At 42.0% G+C, this 20574-nt stretch overlaps 1 protein-coding gene across 8 annotated transcripts in view; it reads left to right on the forward strand.

Annotated features, from left to right (window-relative positions):
• LOC134344445 (sickle tail protein-like) overlaps positions 1–20574 on the forward strand; it is a 706462-nt gene that overhangs the window by 444986 nt on the left and 240902 nt on the right. Inside the window, exon 1 of one of the 8 annotated variants that reach the window (XM_063044248.1) lies at positions 6224–6429. The exons of the other annotated variants lie outside the window; for them this stretch is intronic. The gene's annotated coding sequence lies outside the window, so the exon portion shown is untranslated. Of the gene's footprint in view, positions 1–6223; positions 6430–20574 lie in introns of those variants that run through there. 8 annotated transcript variants of the gene reach the window in all.

A 20574-nucleotide genomic window follows, 5' to 3' on the forward strand; every position in this document is an offset into this window, starting at 1 on the left:
TGGAGAATAAAAGCGCATCAGTGTGAGTCCCTGCAGCTTCCGGTGACCTTGTAATCTCAGTCCCAGAACATCTTTCATGATGGTGAGCCCTTATAAGGCATCAGGCTGTGATGGCGTGGCACTGAAAACCTGTGCCAACTAATGGATGGGAGTCTTCAAGGCCATCTTCGATCTCTGTCGGTGCAGTCGGAGGTTCCCACCTGCTTCAGTAGGGCGACAGTCATGCCAATGCCCAAGAAGAGCAAGGTAACTGCCTCAGTAAAGTGCTGTGAAAGGCTGGTCACGGCCAGAATCAACTCCTGCCCTAGGACCTGATGCAATTTGCCTATCGCCAAAGTACCTCTACAATGAATGCAATCTCACTGGCTCTCCGTTTGGCCTTGGATAGCCTGGACAACAGCAATACTGATATCTGGCTGCTGTTTATTGACTACAGCTCAGCATTCAGCATCATCATACACTCTGTAGTAATCAACAAGCTCCAAAACCTGGGCCTCTGTACCTCCCTCTGCAAATGGATCCTTGACTTCCTCACTGACAGTCAACACTGGTGCATCTCAAGGTTGTGTGCTTAGCCCACCACTCTACTCTCTACACCAACGACTCGGTGGCTAGGCACAGCTCATAAACGATCTATAAATTTGCTGATGATGTGACTGTTGTTGGCAGATCAGCTGGTTGAGTGGTGGTGCAACAATACCCTTGTTCTCAACATCAGTAAGACCAAGAAATTGATTGTGGACTTTAGGAAGAGGAAATCGAGGCAACACAAATCAGTCCTCATCGAGATTTCAGCAGTACAGTTTCAAGTTTTGGGGTGTCAATGCTGGGAATTGAAGATCCATGTAGGCCCAACATATTGATGCAATTACAAAGATGGCACGACAGTAGGAGTATGAGGAGACTTGATACGTTACCAAAGACTCACGCAAGTTTCTACAGATGTACTGCAGAGAGCATTCTGACTGGTTGCATCACCGTATGGTATGGAGGGCCTATGCACGCACAGGATCAGAAAATTGCAAGCTAAGCCAACTTGATCATGGGCACCAGCCTTCCCATTATCGAAGATATCTTCAGTAGGTGATGCCTCAAAAAGGCTTCATCCATCATTAAGGATCCCCATCACCCAGCACATGCCCTCTTCTCCTTGCTGCCATAAAGGAGGGGGTACAGCAGCCTGAAGATGTACACTCAATGTTTTAAGAACAGCTTCTTCCTCACCAACATCAGATTTCTGATGGACAATGATTCCATGCACACTGCTTCACTGTTTTTTTCTTGTTTTTTGCTTTCATTTGCAATACCTATTTACTTTTATTTATATATATATCTCATTGTAATTTAGTTTTTTTGTGTATTGCAGTGTACTTCATGACATATACCAGTGATAATAAACTTGATTTTGATTCTGAATTAGATGCTAGTTTTTACTCTACTGTCCAAGTGCTTTCCTCTCAAGAGAGGAAAAATGACTGGCAATATACTGGGCAGCTCTCTGGCATCTCCTGGTTGTCAGTCATAAGACCATAAGAGGTAGGAGTAGAACTAGGCCATTTGGTGCATTGACTCTGCTCTGTCATTCAATCATAGCTGTTCATTTTCTTTTTTTCCCTCCTCAGCCTCACTTCCTGGCCTTCTCCCCGTAATCTTTGATGCCCTGGCTATTTCAATCTCTGCCTTAAACACTGAACAACCTGGCCTCTACAGCTGCCTGCAGTAATAAATTCCACAAATTCACTAGCCTCTGGTGAAAGAAATTTCTCCGCATTTCTGTTATAAATGGATGTCAATCTATCTTGAGGCTGTGCCCTCTTATCCTAGACTCCCCCACCATCATTTCCACATCTATTCTGCCCAGGCATCAATGACAAACTGCTCTAAAAAGCCTTCTCGTAGGTATTTAACAATTCACTCCCTTGGGATCCATTACCAATCTGATTTTCCCAATCTATGTTACAATCTCCCATGATGATCATAACATTGCCCTTCTGACATGCCTTTTCTTTCCCTTTGTAACTTGTAGTCCACATCCCAGCTACTGTTTGGAGGCCTGTATATAACTGCCTTCAGTGTCCTTTTACCCTTGCAATTTATTAACTCAACCTACAAGGATTCAACATCTTCCAATCCTATGTCATTTCTTTCTAATGATTTGATGCCATTCTTTACCAGCAGAGCCATTCCACCCCCTCTGCCTGCCTTCCTATCTTTCCGATACAATGTGTAACCTTGGACATTTAGCTCCCAACTAAACCATCCTTTAGCCACGATTCAGCAATGGCCGCAACATTATACCTGGCAATCTGTAATATTGCAATATTGCATTGTAATATTATTTCTTACATTCTGTGCAATAATATAACACTTTGGGTACTGTATTTGCTACCTTTTATGATTCTGCATCCCTAATGCACTGATACTCACCCTGCTGGCTGCAATTTTGTCCTATCCTCTACTTGCTCTTCCTGACAGTCTGACTACACCCTATCTTCGTTTTTTTTTAACCATCTGTCCTATCCTGAGTCCCTTCACTTCGGTTCCCATTCCCCTGCCCAATTAGTTTAAACCCTCCCGAACAGCTCTAACAAACCTGCCTGCAAGAAGTTTTGGTCCCCCCTCGGTTCAGGTGCAACCTGTTCCTTTTGTATAGGTCATATCGCCCCCAGTGATCCAAGAAGCTGAAGCCCTGCCTCCTGCAACAGCTTCTCAGCAAGGCATTAATTTGTTTCTACCCTCACTGGCGTGTGGTACAGGTAACAACCCAGAAATTACCACGTGGGAGGTCCTGCTTCTCAGCTTTCTTCCTAGTTCTCTTAATCCTCTCTCCGGGACCTCTTTGCTTTTCCTTCCTATGTCATTGGTACCAATATGTACCAAGACATCTGGCCGCTCTCCCTCCCTCTCCAAAATGCTGTGGTTGCGATCTGAGACGTCCCTGACTCTGGCATCTGGGAGGCAACATACCATCTGGGTGTCCCGTTCACATCCACAGAGTCTCCTGTCTATTCCTCTGACTCTTGAGTCCCCTATCACTTTTGCTCCCCTCTTCTCCCTCTTTCCCGTCTGCACCAAGGACCTGTGCTCAGTGCCTGTAACCTGGTCTCTGTGGCATTCCCCTGGGAGCTCATCCTCCACAACTGTATCCAAAACAGTATACTCATTAATGAGGGGAATTGCCACAGGGGTGCTCTGTGCTAACTGCCTACTCACCTTGCCATTTCTGCCCCTGGCAGTCACCCAGTTACCCACCTCTTGCAACTTAGTGGTGACTACTTCCCTGTAACTCCGATGTATGATCTCCTCACTCTCCCGTACAAGCTGAAGGTGATCCAGCTGCTGCTCCAGAGAGTTGCTGCCTTCACGTTGTCAAAAAGAATTTGTTGACCAAACAAAAAGTTTTTCTGAAACAGATATGTAGAGCGAGCTGTTAGAAATGGTATTTCATGGTCCCTTGGGAATAATAGTTGTGAAAAACATTCATGCATTTGCTGATATCTTTGACTTTTAAGTTTCGAGAAAAGAATTTATACAATACGGCCATATTGCATGTATTGTTTAATGTCTGTAGCTTTGTACACAGCTGGTTGTTAAGCACCAGTGCAGAAGTATATTTGTCCCACCACAATTTATAGGTTGTCTAGACTGTGCAAAGAAAAAAGCCTTTGAGTGCAGACAACTCTATTAAAAACTTACTTTGATTTTAACTGTTTCATACTTAAGTACTTCGATAGAGAGCAAGCTGACAAATTTTGTACCTACCGTTGGGAGGGGGGTGGGGGGAAGGGAACTCTCAAATGGAAGCTGCTCTCTAACAATTGTATTGTTAACTTTGGTTTCATTGTTATGCACAATTTAGTACCTGATATTTATCCAACAACTGTTCCAAAACAGTGAAACCCATGGGGCAAATTTGTCTGCTGTATTCTTAAGCTTACTTGAGAGCCTGCAGTTTTGGATCTTTTCACTTTATTAGGTACACCTGCCTGTTAATGTAAACACTTAGCCAATCATGTGGCAGCAACTCAAATGCATACAGACAGGGCCAAGCGGCTCAGTTGTGGATCAGATTAAAATTCGAGTGGGGAATAAATGTGTGCTATGTGATTTTGACGTTGAAGTGATTCTTGGTGCCAGATGGGGTGGTTTGAGTATCTCATAAGCTGCGGATCTCCTGGAATTGTCATGCGCAGCAGTTGAGAGATTCAGGAGAATGGTGCACAGAACAAAGTAACATCCAGTGAGAGGCAGTTCTGTGAGCAAAAACAACTTGTTAATGAGAGCAATCAGGGAAGAATAGCCAGACTGATTCAAGCCGACAGGAAGGTGACAGTAACTCAAACGATCATAGGTTACAATAGTGGTATGCAGAGGAGCAAAATGCACAAAACATTGAACCCTGAAGTGAATGGGCTACAGCAGTCGAAGTCACACAGTGTTCCACTTCTGTACATAATAAAGTGGCCACTAAGAGTATATCCAAAATTGTTATCAGCTTAGATGAAATGGATTGAGTTTTTATAAAAGTGCATTGTTGCCACAAAAGGCAAATTGAAGCATCTCATGTGAATTCATTTTATTTGGTTTGGAGAAGCCGAATGTGGTCTTCAGTCCTGAGCTGGAGCTCAATCATATTTGAGATGTAGCTCAAGGCATCCAGAACGTTGCCTCTATACACCATTACTTTACTTTCATTCCATGATTACCTGCAATCCTACAAGCCATCAGATCTCAGGTGTCTGGTTTTACTACAGTGAAATACTTCAAAGCTTTTCATTATATTAAATGATTGCAGGTTGTTTTATGCTGTTTTGTCTCCATATGGCAGGCACCAACAAAAACTAAAATCTCATGCGGTCTGTAAGATAGTGGACATCTTCTGAACTGATATGTTTGACTTATTACCATAATCAGTGCAATCCTTTGCTCAAAGATTCTCAAGATTTCCATTTAAGTGGTCTTGTTCCTCAACTTGCCATCTTTCTCAATATTCCTTTGGCAGCCCCTCAGGATCAAGCATGACTTGTTTATGCTTAAGTTCTGTGGGTTCTGAGGTGGTAAATGGGACCAAGGAAGGGGCAGTGCTGCCCCACGTGGCGACTGGGTGAGTAGTGAGTGCGCCTGCTGCCATCTGTACCGTACAATACCTCTGTGTGCTCTGGGTACACTGGCTCAATGTTCTGTTATCAAGTCCATCCTGAAGGCTTCTCCACTTTGAGCAGTCATGGGTCAGATGTTCACAACAGGCTTTAAGTGCATTTCTGACTATGCACTCCCCGACACCATCTTCCATCTGGCACTGAGAGGTACAGAAAATATTTTACCCGCAATTGGTATTTGTCAGTGGAAGTTTTCCTAAGTTTATTAATTTTAGTTGCCTGTGTTTATTTAAACTTTCTGTATTGTTGATGCATCATTAAAGAATTTAGGTATATATTAGTGTAATAATAATATTGAATATTCCAGTTCAGATACTGAGGAATACAAAGTAACACTTGATTTCCACAAATAGGTTGATATTGTTTACTACATTGTTGAATGTCACAACAATCAGGATTGAATTGTTCACTTAGAAACAAAGAAAACCTACAGCACAATACAGGCCCTTCGGCCCACAAAGTTGTGCCGAACATGTCCCTACCTTAGAAATTACTAGGCTTACCTATAGCCCTCTATTTTTCTAAGCTCCATGCACCTATCCAAAAGTCTCTTAAAAGACCCTATCATATCTGCCTCTACCACCATTGCCGGCAGCCCATTCCACACACTCACCACTCTGCGTAAAAAAACTTACCCCTGACATCTACTCTGTACCTACTTCCAAGCACCCTAAACCTGTGTCTTGTGGCAACCATTTCAGCCCTGGGAAAAGCCTCTGACTATCCACATGATCAATGCCTCTCATCATCTTGTACACTTATGTGAGAGGAAGCTGATTCATCAGTATTTTAATATGGGAAAATGACCTTCCGGTAGCTTCAAATGAGCCCCTTTGCTCCCCTTGTTATAGTGCAGAGTAATAACTAGTATTAATGACTTAGCTGTGACTGGATTCATTTGATGAGCAGCCAACTATGCTGATAATTGGAGTCTCCTGACTGGATCAAACATGCTCATACATAATAATTTATTCATTGTCACCTGATGTGCTCTGTCTGTTCCCCAGAAGGAAAAAAAAACTTGTTACAATAGATCTCTTTGTTCCGATGATGTGAAGCTTTCCAGCTGCTTCAGGAACTAGTTTAGAAGGTAGTTTCGTTGAAAAAAAATAGCACGGAAGAAAATAGGTGTAAAGGTTTCCTACTTTATTTCTTTCCCAGAACTGATTTATCAATGGTTTAAACTTTCACTTTGAAAATGCAAGAGTAGTAAGGTCTTTTCCATCCTGAAGTGAAAGTTTCCGGGAGAAATGAGTCAAATCCTCTGCAGGTAAGTTCTGGTCACGTGATCCTGCCCTGTAGAAATTGAAAAATGGTTGCATTTATTTAGTTTCATAATCTTTATTTAAAGTTCTTTGAGTAAAATAAAATCTGTATCAAAACATAAAGCATTCGTTAATGTCATGTGTAAATTAAAAGGGAACATCTTGTTGAATGTTTATAGCTTTTCTTTCACTGTGCCTTTTATAGTTCTGTAATGCTGTTTTACTTTAGACAGGGATACTTAACTGCTACTTTAAAATGTTAGTACACATTGGGCACCCCTTATCTGGAATGCCTGGGGACAGAAGTGTTTTGGATTTTGAATTTATTTGGATTTTGGAATATTTGCATCTATATCATGAGATAGCTAGGGGATAGGACCCAAGTCTAAGCACAAAATCAATTTACCTTGCCTATACAGCTTATATACACATACATACACACACACCCTGAAGGAAGTTTTATATAATATTTTTAATAATTTTGTACATGAACCAATGCTGTGTACATTGAACTATTAGAAAGGTAAGCTACCACTACCTCAGCTGCCCAGATGGACAGTCAGTGGCTGTTAGGCATCAACATCATCCTGGACTCTGAACTTAGGTGCTACCAGTAAGCAATCTTTGTCTTACACTTGTTCAGCACGTACCTGTACTGTTGCAGCCGCTCAGCATGTTAGATTATCATCAACAACAATCTTGGCAACCTCATCAGAAAACTTCTGTTTGGTGATCAGCAGATGCTTTATCACCACAAATCTTTACAAATTTAATGCCATGTCTTTTAAATTTCTGCAACCAGCTTGCTGAATATTCACAATTACTGTCAATTTTCAGTTTGTCGTTATATGTCTTTGCTTGTTTTATGATCAGAATACAGTTACGCAGCATATGTTCACTCTGCTGACAAATCCACTCTTTCAATATATGATTGGGATTTTTTTTTGCTTTATGCAGTGTTTTTCTATTTTTCATTAACTTCTGTTCATTACATTTGTGAGGCCACTACTCAGAACTGTCTGTAGCGTGCAAAGATTTGCATGTAGCCTGGAAAGCTTCCCAGCGTCCTGTGTAATTTTCCATTTGTGGCTTCTTGTAAGTGCTAAAATAAATTTGGATTTCAGGGGTTTTCAGATTTTGGAATTTCAGATAAGGGGTGCTCAACCTGTACTTTATACCTCTTCTTTCCCCTCTCTGTCTTTCCAAAATAGCTGCTGTTGAGATTTAAAGAGCATGACCTGTTCTATTGTTGCAATCAATGTGAAGACTGAGTGTCACTTATGGTAGAGTGAATTTTGCTTTCCTTTCTACCTGCCTTGTTATGGGGATTTCATTTCAGTGACGTAGCTGAGGTCAGAACTGCATTGAAAGTGTGCTCGCACTTGCATCTTCCCACCGTGGATAGGGTATCATGGTTCAGTTGCTAAAGCTTTTGGAAGTTCAAATCAAGCTGGTAATTTCTGCACCAGCAGCAAAAGTACGTCACAAAACTTATTGTAATTACCCAGATGAAACATGAAACCCTTTCGGTGATTGGGACCTGCCAACAGTTGTCAATTTGCCAAGTTCACCGTGTCTTGCACGCTTCCAAATTATGTGAAAAAACAGTCACAGCTCCAAAGAGTGATTGAATGATAGCCTCAGAGAAGCAGTCAGACAAGATGTCATTCATAAGATGATGTTTACCTTAAAGTAGGGGCAGTGCTAAAAATCATTCCAGCAGAAGATTTCTTTATGTGAAGTCAGTAGAATGAGTTTTGATATTTTGGAAATGAACAGTCAAATTTTTAGCTCGAAACGTCGACTAAATTTCCTTTTCCTTCCATGGATGATGCCTGACTGCTGAGTTTGTGTGTGTGTGAATTCTGTAGACAGACTGCCATTTGTTGAAGCAACTATGGTGCTACTGATTTGCAGTGAAGTTGTATCCGGTCATTTTCAGTTAAAGAAACTGTGGCTCTTACTGTATCATTTCAAGCACATTATTTTAAACCATAATGTTATAAAGTCTGCATTCAACTGAAATAACTGTTCAATGATCTTTGTATGATAGGTTGTTTCCACCAACTGGTGCTTGCATAGTGTAAGCTGTCGCATTATCAAGCTGACAGCTTATTGTAACTTGGGAAATCAGTCATGCTGCCTCTGATATCCCCACCCATCTACTGAAACAGAGCATGTGGAACTACACATCCATGCTCTCTGTACTTCCAAGGCATATTCTTGTAAAGTGTTTCCCCACCCGAATTGGCAGTGGTAATTTCCACCCCGTGTTCACATCACCTGTTGGTGGCTCCAGTTAACCCCTTGTTTGTCAAAGTTACCATCCATATGTTCAATTACCAACCGGAATCCTTTTGTGTATGATATGTTGATTATAGACCATACATTTCAACCTGCTGTAAACACTGTGTTGCAGATAGCCTGAGGTATTGTTTAAAATATTGTTTCCCCATCACTTTCAGACAAGGTGTTAATTGTATCACCAAACAAAGAATAATTTTTATTTGAGTCTTTCACAAAGAAACATCCAAACTGATTTAACTGTTGCTTGGAAGGTTGACACAGAACATACCAGTGTCAAAGTCCAGACCTAAATGACTCGAATGAAGGTGTGGTAAACCATATATATGCTGTAACTGAGTTAACTGTCTGGACACGCCTCTCTGCTGACTGTCCCTGTGGCTGCTCCCACAGATTCCTGAATAAAGGTGATTTCGCCTTGCCCCTCCCTCTCAGTCCAGGGGCAGACACTCACCGAAGAGATCGTATTGTACAGCGAATAAAAGCCTTTCAGTATTTTACCAAACCTCAGTCTTTTGGAGTTATTGAAGGTGCTTCAAAAGGTTTTGAAATAATGCGCAAGTTTGTTGTACAGACCAAATAACCAAAAGGCTTTACAGGTACACAATTGGCTGGTTTGAAAAATTAAATTTAATAGATTAAAAGAGCACTGACAACAATGAGAGAAAGCAGAGAGTAGTATTTTTTCCCAAATCAAATGGAGCTATGTAAGCTATGTGTTGGTGTTCAGCAGGGGGGTGGTGCAGGATCACTGCTCTATTTCATACCTATATGTTAATGCTTTGGAAATGGTTCCTGGCACAATTTCAGAGTATGCTGATGACAGATTGATGATAGCTGCAGATTTCAGCATTATATACGTTGGAGAAATGAGTAGACAATGACAGGAAAAATTTCATGTCGAGAAGTAAAGTAGAAATTTGATGTCGAAGATGGGGGAGATCTTAAATGGGCTTTTTGCATTTTTTTTTATTTGGGAGACAGACGTAGAGTCTATAGAAGTGAGGCAAAACGGCAGTGAGGTCACGGACCCATATATGGATTGAAGAGGAGGAGGTGTTTTCTGTCCTGAGGCAAACATCAAGAGTGAATAAATCTCCAGGGCCTGACAAGGTATTCCCTCAAACCTTGCTGTTGCAGAGATTGCAGGGTCCCTAGCTGAGATATTTCAAACGTGCTTAGCAACCGGTGAGGAGTTGGAGGATTGGGGGATAGCTAATGTTGTTCCATTGTTTGAGAAAGGATCTAAGAATAAAACAGGAAATTATAGGCTGGTGAGCCGGACATCAGTAGTGGGAAAGTTATTGGAAGCAATTCTAAGGGATTGGATATATAAGTATTTGGATAGACAGAGACTGATTAAGGATAGTCCATGAGTGTGGCTTTGTTCATGTAGTAGGTCATGTCTAACCAATCTTATAGTTTTTTTGAGGGAGTTACAAGGAAAATTGATGAAGGCCAGGTAATGGATGTTGTCTGCATGGACTTCAGCAAGGCCTTTGACAAGGTCCCACATGTGAAGTTAGGCAAGATGTTTTGGAAGTCAGAATGAGGTAGTAAATTGGACTAGACCTTAGCTTCATGGGAAAGGATGGACAGTGGCAGTAGATATTTGCCTCTCTGACTGGAGGCCTGTGACTAGTGGTGTGCCACAGGGATCAGTGCTGGGTCTATTGTTGTTTGCCATCTGTTTCAACAATCTGGATGATAATGTAGTAAACTGGATAAGCAGGTTTGCAGATGACACCAAGATTGACAGTGCAGTGGACAGCAAGGAAGGCTATTATGGCTTGCAGAGGAATCTGGACCAGCAGTAAAATTGGGCTAAAAAAATGGCAGGTGGAATTTGTGGTAACTTCTACTTTGAAAAAGGCACACTCGACAACTTCATGCCCAAAGAAACAACTTTATCTCAAACGTCAAAACCGTTATGTATATACGGAGGCTTTCACAACCCGTACGGCATAGCAGGAACACTATATACAAAGCACACCAGAAGTAAAAAAGAACGGCAGTAAAACCCCCAATTATCCTAAAAAGTATTAACTTACTTTTAATAATACTCACATTACAACAGAATTCAATGCAGTCAAGTGTGAGGTGTTGCACTTTGGGAGGACAAACCAGGGTAGGACTTATTCGGTGAGCAGTAGAACAGAGGGATCTAGGAATACAGATCCAAAAATGGTGTCACAGGTAGATAGGGTCATAAAGAGAACTCTTGGCACTATGGCCTTCATGAATCAATGTATTGAGTACAGAAGGTGGGATGTTATGATGAAGTTTTACATAAGATGTTTGTGAGGCCTAGTTTGGAGTATTGTGGGTGTAGGTTTTCACAAATAAAATGATGAAGGCATTTTATGTTCCAGAAAATCTGTAGCAACTCTTTTATTGTACACCAAAAAAACTCAACACAAAGCGTGCTAAAAACACTTTACATAATTATGTCATCACGTCTGACCAGCCTCTTGTCGTGAAAGTGCCAACTCAATGTCGGTGGCTGTGCATCATGTACGTTTTCATCAGTTACGTTACCCTACCCAGGCACCCCCCCCACCTCCCCCATGAATCCACTGAAACTGGCATTGTGAGCCTGTCTGCTGCTCAGAAGAGCTGCCCAGCGCTTGGGTCCTATGTTCCAAGGATGGGTGAAAACCAGATGCCTCTGCCTCATCCAGAGGGGTGTTGACACGCTCATGGTTTATGTTGTGATGGCAGGGGCATGGTAGAGGAATCCTCCATGTCTGGGTGGGCTGGTTTAACGTGATCTACTGGAATACGTTCAGATTTATCTATGATAAAAGTCTTTTCCCCCGATTCCAAAATGTCACCATAAGGAGGCCCAAGGGAATGCTGGTGTGTATCATGGTGGATGAAAACTAATGAGGCAGAATGTAAGTCAACAGGAACCCATGAGTGTTGTACGCCATGATGGGAGATAGGAATTGAATTTACTGAGGAGAGTGGAACACTGTTGCGAGGCCAACCAGGAGGTTGTGGCATCAGGAATGAAATTACCTGGCGTTCATTATGGCTGCCCGTATACTAACTCAGCCGCGGACGACTGCAGGTCCTCTTTTGGAGCTGTTCTGAGCCACAGCAGGTCCCATGGGAGATGATCATGCTGGCATTCATTGATCAAGGAAGCCCTTGGAGCAGCCTTTAAGGAGCAGTGAAACCATTCACTCGGGGCATTGGATACTGAGTGATGTAGCCTAATACTGAGGTTCTGGGCAATCACATCAGAGAGGTCAGAAGTTAATTGGTGACCGTGATCAGAGGAAGTATCAGATGGGGTGCCAGCCCAAGCAGTCCAGGTGCTGATGATTGCCTACATACGTTGTTGATGATAGAGGGACAACCTCTGACCACCTTGTGGTGTGGTTCACCTTGATAAGAAGATGTGTGAAACTGCATGGGGAGGAGAAAGAGGACCAACAAGGTCCACATTGACATGGTCAAACCATCACTCAGGGACTTCAAAATTTGCCAATGGCGCTTGAACATGACAGTTAATTTTTACTCGCTGGCCCTCCATACAGGCTGTAGTCCAATCGTGCATGTTCTTTCTGAGGCCGTGCCAGACAAGCTTTACTGCAACCAATTTCTGTGAGGCCTTCCGGTCCAGATGCCAGAGGTCATGTTTGGAGTCGAAAACATTACCTTTCCAGTTTGCAGGCACGATGGGGTGAGGGTGACGTCTTGAGACATCTCACAGGAGAGAAACCACAGCTTCCTTGAACTTAATGTCAGCCAACCAGGCCTGTTCCTGATGTTTGCTAAGCCTGGACCACTGGGTCAGTAACTTAGTTGGCTGCCATGCTGGGATAGTCAACTCCTATGTGTACGGCTGGCTGTGAGAGGCTATCGGTCACGGCATTGTTTTTCCTCTTGATATGTTGTATATCAGTTGTGAACTCTGATGTGTAGGCCAGGTGGCATTGCTGCCATGCAGACCAAGGGTCTGATATTTTGGCCATCACATGCAAGACTGGTTTGTGGTCACCGAACAGTGTGTAATGGCAACCCTTGAGATGAAAACAAAAATGACCATCAGCCAGATACAGATGGAGAAACTCATTGTCAAACTTGCGGTACTTCCTTTCCGGGGGACAGAGCTGCCAGCTGAAGCGACTATCGCCCACCTCCGAACAATTGTTCGTGCATAGTCTGAAGCGTTAGTAGTCATGGTTGGGGTGCAGGTGTGCCAGTTGGGTTGTGTTTGAAAGAGCTCATTTGGTATGATCAAATGTCCTGGTCACATCCACTGACTAGTCATGCATTTGATTAAGGGTATTGCCTTTAAGCGCACTATATAGGGGGAGCACAAGTTCATCAGCTTGCAGAATGAAGCGGTGATACACATTTACCATATCTAAAAACTCCTGAACTTTTTTAGTAATGCAGGGTGGTGGGATATCCATAATAGTGGCTACTTTTGATGGTAGGGGTTTCACACCTTCTGCAGAGATGTGATGGCAGAGAAAGTCTATGGTTGACTACCCAAATTGGTATTTAAGAGGGTTTGTAATCAACCTGTGTAGGTTTAAGCGCTCAAAAAAGTGTATGGATGTGAGATAATGTTCAGATTCTGACACACTAAGCTGCAAGTGCCATCTGGGTAGACAACAAGAAAATCAAAGTCTTTTAATACAGAGTCCGTCAGCCTGTGGTGCATTTTTCAGTCCAAACAGCACACGCAGAAACTCAAAAAGGCCAAATACAGTTATCACAGCTGTTTTGAGAGTGTCCTTCGGGCACGCAGGCACCAGATGGTAGCTCGTAACTAGATCGACTTTGAGAAAAAATTAATTTACTATCTAAACATGCCAAAAAATCTTGGTTGTGTGGGACTGGGTAATGATTGGGGGGTAGTGTCTCGTTACAGCGTCGGTAATCACCATATGGCCAACAGCCATTGCAGGACTTGGGGACCATATGGAGGAGCAAAGTCCAGCGGCTATTTGATCAGCATTCAGTGCCAAGTCTTTCCATGTTGACAAACTCAGCCTTCGCGGTTGTCAGCTTTACTGGGTCCAGTCTATGCGCAGGCATGGATTGGCAGGCCAGTTGTAGGAATATGATGCTCGACCCCTTGTTTTGCGACTGTAGTGGAGAAATTGAGCTTAGAGAGGTTTGGGAATTCGCCCAGCAGTCAACTCGTGCAGTGGTGCATGCGTTTGACGTAGTCGAGGGAATTTACGAGGGGAGCAGGGTAACAACCCGAAGTCATTGATATTCTCAAGTCAGCAGTTCTTAAGATTGACTAACAGTCCTTGGGCGCACAGGAAATCTGCAGTGAGCAGAGGAATAGCCACTTCAGCCAGGATGAAGTCCCATGTGTAATGTCACCCAGTGAAGCAGAGCATCACCCGTCTTCTCCCATAAATCTGGATTATTCTGCCTTTGGCGATCTCCAATGAGATTTCATCGCTCTTGCCTTCTCATCAGTAGATGATGCCACACTCACATGAGCACTCATGTTACACAAGAAGTGTCGCCCTGAAAGGATGTCCACAATGAACAGCCGATGTCCCTGGTGTGGTGATATGACATGTAAGAACGTGATTGGAGAGAGTTCTGAGCATGCACAGGAATGATAGAAAGATTGAGAAACATGGTATTGTAAAAATGTTGTGGTTGTTAAATAAAAGTTCTATTTCTTCCAGAAGATGGTTCTTTATTAATAACCCACAGTACATATGAATATAAAGAACACAACATGGTGTCAGAAGTCGGTCTGGAAGAATAATACATTTCCTAACACAGGAGAATCGAAGATAATTTTCTGAAAAATGAGTTCGAACTGTTTTGGTGTTGCAAACAGTTTTACAAATGGAAGGTTTGCAGCCTCCATCGACACTTCAATTGTCTGGGAATGTAGCTGAGAACTGGAGAAAATTTAAGCAACGTTTTGAACTGTATTTATCAGCGATGGATTTGGATCGAAAACTGGAAAAAACGAAAGCTGTGCTTCTACTCCACGTAATAGGTGACAACCCAATTGAGGTTTATAATCATTTTATTCTTGAAAATGGAGATAATTTAAAGTTAAAATCGATAATGGACAAATTTGAAGCACTTTGTATACCGAAGCGTAATGTGACCTACAAGCGGCACAGATTTTTTACATGTAAGCAGAGAGCTGGTGAAACTATTGATAAATATGTTACTGAGTTGAGACACCGGAGTAAAACATGCGAGTTTGGAGAATTGATAGACTCTTTCATTAAAGACAGAATTGTTTGTGGCATTCTAGATAATGGTCTGAGAGAAAAACTGCAGAGAGAACAAGACTTAGACTTGGAAAAAGCTTTGATGCTCTGCAAAGCTTCAGAAACCGTGACGTCAGAGGCTAAAGAGCTTTTCATTGAGAGCTGCAACGTAGATGCTGTGAGGAAGCGTGAACACATTAGAAAAGATAATACAATGACAACAAAACTGACTGAGAGCAAGATGTCATCTGAGAGAAAAAAGCTGTGTGATCACTGTGGTCGGCAGCATCGGCCAAAACAGTGTCCAGCGTAGGGGAAAATGTGCAACGACTGCGGTAAGAGTAATCATTTTTCACGCTGTTGCAGAAGTAGAAAGAAAATAAAACATGTAAATGCAGTGCTTGAAAATGAACTTGAGTTTTATATAGATGTTCTTTGCGAAAACAAACAAAGTAAGAATGACTGGACTATTCCATTGCAAGTGAACCAAAACAATATTCTGTTTAAACTTGATACTGGAGCACAAGTAAACGTTCTTGCAGAATCTAAGTTTAATGCATTAAAGCCAAGACCAAAGTTACATAAGACAAATATAAAAGTGATTGGGTATTCAGGTACAGACATTCCAGTTAAAGGAACATGTGTGGCAAAAGTGTCACACAAAAATATTGTGCACACACTTTCATTTGTGGTGGTTCCAAGGAATCTACAGTCGATACTGGGTTTATCTGCTTGTGAGAGATTGAATTTGGTGAAAAGAGTCTTAGTCCTGGAGAGTGACGCAGAGTCAGAATACAGTGACTTGATGAAAGAGTATGAGGACTTGTTCAAAGGGCTCGGTTGTCTTCCAGGAGAGCACACGATTAAAATTAACAACACAGTGCCACCCGTAGTACATCCATGTAGAAAAGTGCCTTTTGCATTACGTCATCAACTGAAAACAGAACTTGACAGAATAGAACGGCGAGGAGTCATAAAAAAAAATTGATGAACAGACTGAATGGGTCAATTCGCTCGTCATTGTTGATAGGAAAAATGGAAATCTGAGGATTTGCTTAGATCCGAGAGACCTGAACCAGTAAAAGAGAGCATTTCAAATTGCCTACTCGTGAAGAAATTATGTCACAGTTTGCTAATGCAAAGTACTTTGGTAAGTTAGATGCATCCTCTGGATTCTGGCAACTTAAACTTGATGAACTGTGTTCAAAGTTGTGTACCTTTAACACTCCTTTTGCCAGATGTTGTTTTCTTCAGCTTCTGTTTGGAATTTCATCAGCTCCTGAAGTGTACCATAAAACCATTCACATGCTATATGAGCACATTGAGGGCGTAGATACTTCCACGGACGATATTATTGTTTGGGGATCATCTAAACAAGAGCATAACACCAGACTCGGACAAGTCTTTGAGGCAACACACAAGGCAGATGAGGTTGAATAAAGACAAATGTCAGCTAGGATTGACTGAACTTACATTTGTGGGTGATATCATCAGCAATGAGGGTGTGCGTCCTGATCCATTGAAGGTTTCTGCAATTGAGAACATGCCAAGACTGCAATGTAAAAAGGATGTTCAAAGGATCATGGGAACGGTCAACTACGTGGGAAGATTCATACCCAATCTTTTGGAACAGCTTGCTCCATTGAGGCAGTTAACAGAAAAGTAAAATGAATGGAGCTGGAGTCATGAACAGAAGAAGGCATGGCAAAATCTCAAGAAAGTGCTCACCAAAAAACCTGTGTTGAAATTCTATGATGCTGAGAGACCCATCAAAATCTCATGTGATTCATCTCAAGCAGGCTTAGGGGCAGTATTACTCCAGAAACATGATCAGGAATGGCTACCAGTCGCATATGCATCTCGTGCATTATCCGATGCAGAAACAAGGAATGCCCAAATTGAAGAAGAATTGCTCAGCATTATATTTGCTTGCGAGAGATTTCATCAGTTTGTGTCAGGGCAATCTATTGATGTTGAAACTGATTATAAGCCTCTGATTGCATTGTTTCACAAACCTTTAAGTGATTGTCCTTTGGGAATTCAGCGAATGATGATCAAGTTGCAAAGATATGCGTTGAATGTGTCATACACACCTGAAAAATTCATGTACACAGCTGACACACTTTCCAGAGCTGTGGATCCAACAACAAAAGACAGTCACAGGGACGCTGTTGATGTTCAGGCATTTGTTGATATGATCATACAGACTGTACCTGTTGCTCCCGAGAAGTTGGAACTGCTGCGTCATGAGACAGAGAAGGACAAAATTCTCAGTCAGGTAATACAAGTGGTGATGGATGGATGGCCAGATAATAGGCATGATTGTACCTCAGAAGTACAAGAATATTGAAACCACAGATCAGAACTTTCTGTTGTGGATGGGATATTGTACAAAGGTAGCAGAATTGTGATTCCTAAAAGTCTCCAAAAGGAAATGCTTGGGAAAATTCAAGAAGGCCACCTAGGTATTGAAAAACATAAGAGAAGGGCACGGGAAGTGATGTTTTGGTCCAGGACGAACCAAGAAATTGCAGAATTTGTGTCTTCTTGTCAAATATGACTTAAATACCAACCTAGCAACCCTAAGGAGCCATTGCATCCACATCCTAGTCCTCAGAGACCTTATCAGAAGGTAGGCGTTGATCTCTTTGTAACTGACAACAAAGATTATCTATTAATAACAGATTACTACTCATTGTATCCTGAAGTGTGTGGTCTGAGCAGAACAACAGCAGAGAATGTAATTACATGCATGAAATCAGTTTTTTTCCAGACATGGTGTACCTGATGAAGTTTTCACAGACAATGGTACACAATTCAATGGTGAATGTATGAGACATATTGCTCATGAATGGGGCTTTGTTCATACAACATCTAGTCCATTTTTCCCTCAGTCCAATGGATTAGTTGAGAAGTCGGTAGGAATTATCAAGAAACTGATGCACAAAGCAAAAGATAGTGGAGCTGATTTTTATAAAACTTTGTTAGCCTATCATCATACTCCACTTGAATGTGGATTTTCACCTGCTCAGCTCTTGATGGGATGCCATTTGAGATCCAATCTGCCAATAGATGAGAGCCTTCTGAGAACAGAGGGAGGTGAACGAGTGAAAAGATGGAAAGATGAACACAAAGCAAAGCAGAAAACATACTTTGACAGATGTTCTCGTCCATTACCTGAACTGCACCAAGGAGATGAAATGAGGATACAAGACAAAATGAACACATGGACGCAGAAAGCTACAGTACTTGAAGAAGTACAAGCCAGATCGTACATGGTCCAAACAGAAGGAGCAATGTTAAGAAGAAATCACAAAGACCTCAAGAAAGAGCCAACTTCAGAGTTTCAGTTAACTAACGCAGACAGACAAAACATGGAAATAACAACGAAACACAAGAACTGTGTGAACCACTTAGAAAGTCTACTCGTGTTCATAAACCCTCAGAGAGATGATAGAGACATGTTAAATTATGTATTTGCTCTGGTCAATGTTGCTAATTGTTTTTCTTTTTAAGGAAAGGAAGATGTGGTGATATGACCTGTAAGAACGTGATTGGAGAGAGTTCTGAGCATGTGCAGGAATGATAGAAAGATATAGAAACATGGTATTGTAAAAACGTTGTGATTGTTGTTAAATAAAAGTTCTATTTCTTCCAGAAGATGGTTCTTTATTAGTAACCCATGGTACGTATGAATATAAAGAACACAACACATGGCAGCTGGAACCCATGGTACTCACAGACCTCTGATGTCCTGATGTGCTGGCCCTGTTGAAGCTGCAAGGCGGTTGGCACTTCCTAGTGTTCTTACTAAAACAAGCGTGGTAAAAACACAGCCCTGGCATCATCTGTTTCTCAGGCGCGGGCGTCCTTATGTTGGGAGCCTTGCTGACTGGGCTTATTGAGGTAGAGAAAAGTGGAGGAATGAGGTACCACTGACTAAATGAGTGTAGATTATCAGCCATTTTAGCAAACTCCCTATAGTCCTTCATGGTGCATTAGCGAGGTCTGTGCGAACTTGATCAGGCATTGGCTGCATGAGGAGTCCTTTAAAAGTTAAACAAGGATGGTGATTTCCCAGGAGGGACAGCATGTCGTTCATTAGCTCCAAAGGCCTAGCATTGTCGACACTGGGTAAGGAGAGCAACTGTTTGGCGTGCTCAGACTACAATAGTCCATAGGTTTGCAAAAGGTTTAAGTTCGGTATTTATTGTGTTCAGGCAGGTGTTCAAGCAGACTCACCACTCTTGCAGCTGTTGGAAGTGCTGAGCGACACTACCACGCGGTAGAATCCGGTGTCGTTGGTGGCAATTTCTCACAGAGCAAACTAGTCCTCAGCTTGTACAAACCAAAGCGTGACATTCTGCTCCCAAAACTCTGGCAGTTTCAAAGCAGCTGTGTTGGCCGACATGTTTAATAACTCTTCAATTGTCCTAGAGCATCGGTGTCACCAGTGTAAGTTTTTACAAATAAAATGGCAATGGTGCCCTAAGTTCCAGAAAGCCTAGCAACTAATTTATTGAACACCAAAAATTCTCAACACAATGCATGCAAAAAACATTTAATGTAATTATGTCATCATGTTAGACCAGCCGCTTAAAATGAAACCCTAACTGAATGTGAATTATGTACATTTCCACCAATTATGTTAGCCTACATGGGCAGTTCTGGTCACCTACCAACATTAAAATTATCAAAAAGATTGGAAGAGTGCAGAGAAAATTTTCAAGGATACTGCCAGGACTTGAAGACCCTAGGTGATATGGAAAGGTTAAAGAAGTCATAACTTTATTAGGAGGATAAGGGAGGCTTACACAATTATGAGGGGTATACTGTAGATAGAGTGAATATAAGCATGCTTTTTCCACTGGGGTTGGGTGAGACAAGAACTAGGGATGAAAGGTAAAATGTTTAAGGGGAACATGAGGGGAACTTATTCACTCAGATGGTGACGAGGGTGCGGACGAACTGCCAGTGGAAGTGGGGGATGCTGGATTGATTTCAACATTTAAGAGAAAGTTGGTAAGTACACAAATGGGAGAGGTGTAGACAGCTATGGTTCAGGTACAGGTCGATGGGACTAGGCAGATTAATAGTACAGTATGGATTAGATGGGCTGAAGGGCTTGTTTCTGTGCTGTCATGTTCTATGACTCTCTGATTCTCACTGTGAATTACTGCAGTTTTGTAAACACATGGGAAGACAATATGTCATTTAATTTTAAAGTTGTTAAAGGGTGCTGAAAATTAATACCTCCTGAAATTAGCAGCATAAGAGCTATTAAAAGACCGTATGGGGTCAATAGCTTTAGAGTCAGAGGCATGGAGTCTGAAAGAAAGGAAGTTATGTAGACACCACACTTTAGGAAGGATTTAAGGCCGTGTGGAGCATGCAGTGATTTACCATGGTGGTGCCAAGAATGTGGGACTTAAGTCATGTGGAAACCAGAAAAATTAGATTCCTCTTCTCACACAAAGATGAAGAAATTCACTGTCATGCACATAGGAAATGGCTCCTCAGTATCTCAGCCAGTATGAATACTCTTAAGAGTCATTTTATACTAGAGATACAGACCCTTTGGCCCATTAAGTATATACTGTTCATCAAACACCCATTTACTCTAATGCT

Source organism: Mobula hypostoma, chromosome 3 (assembly GCF_963921235.1).
Source record: "Mobula hypostoma chromosome 3, sMobHyp1.1, whole genome shotgun sequence".
NCBI lineage: Eukaryota > Metazoa > Chordata > Chondrichthyes > Myliobatiformes > Myliobatidae > Mobula > Mobula hypostoma.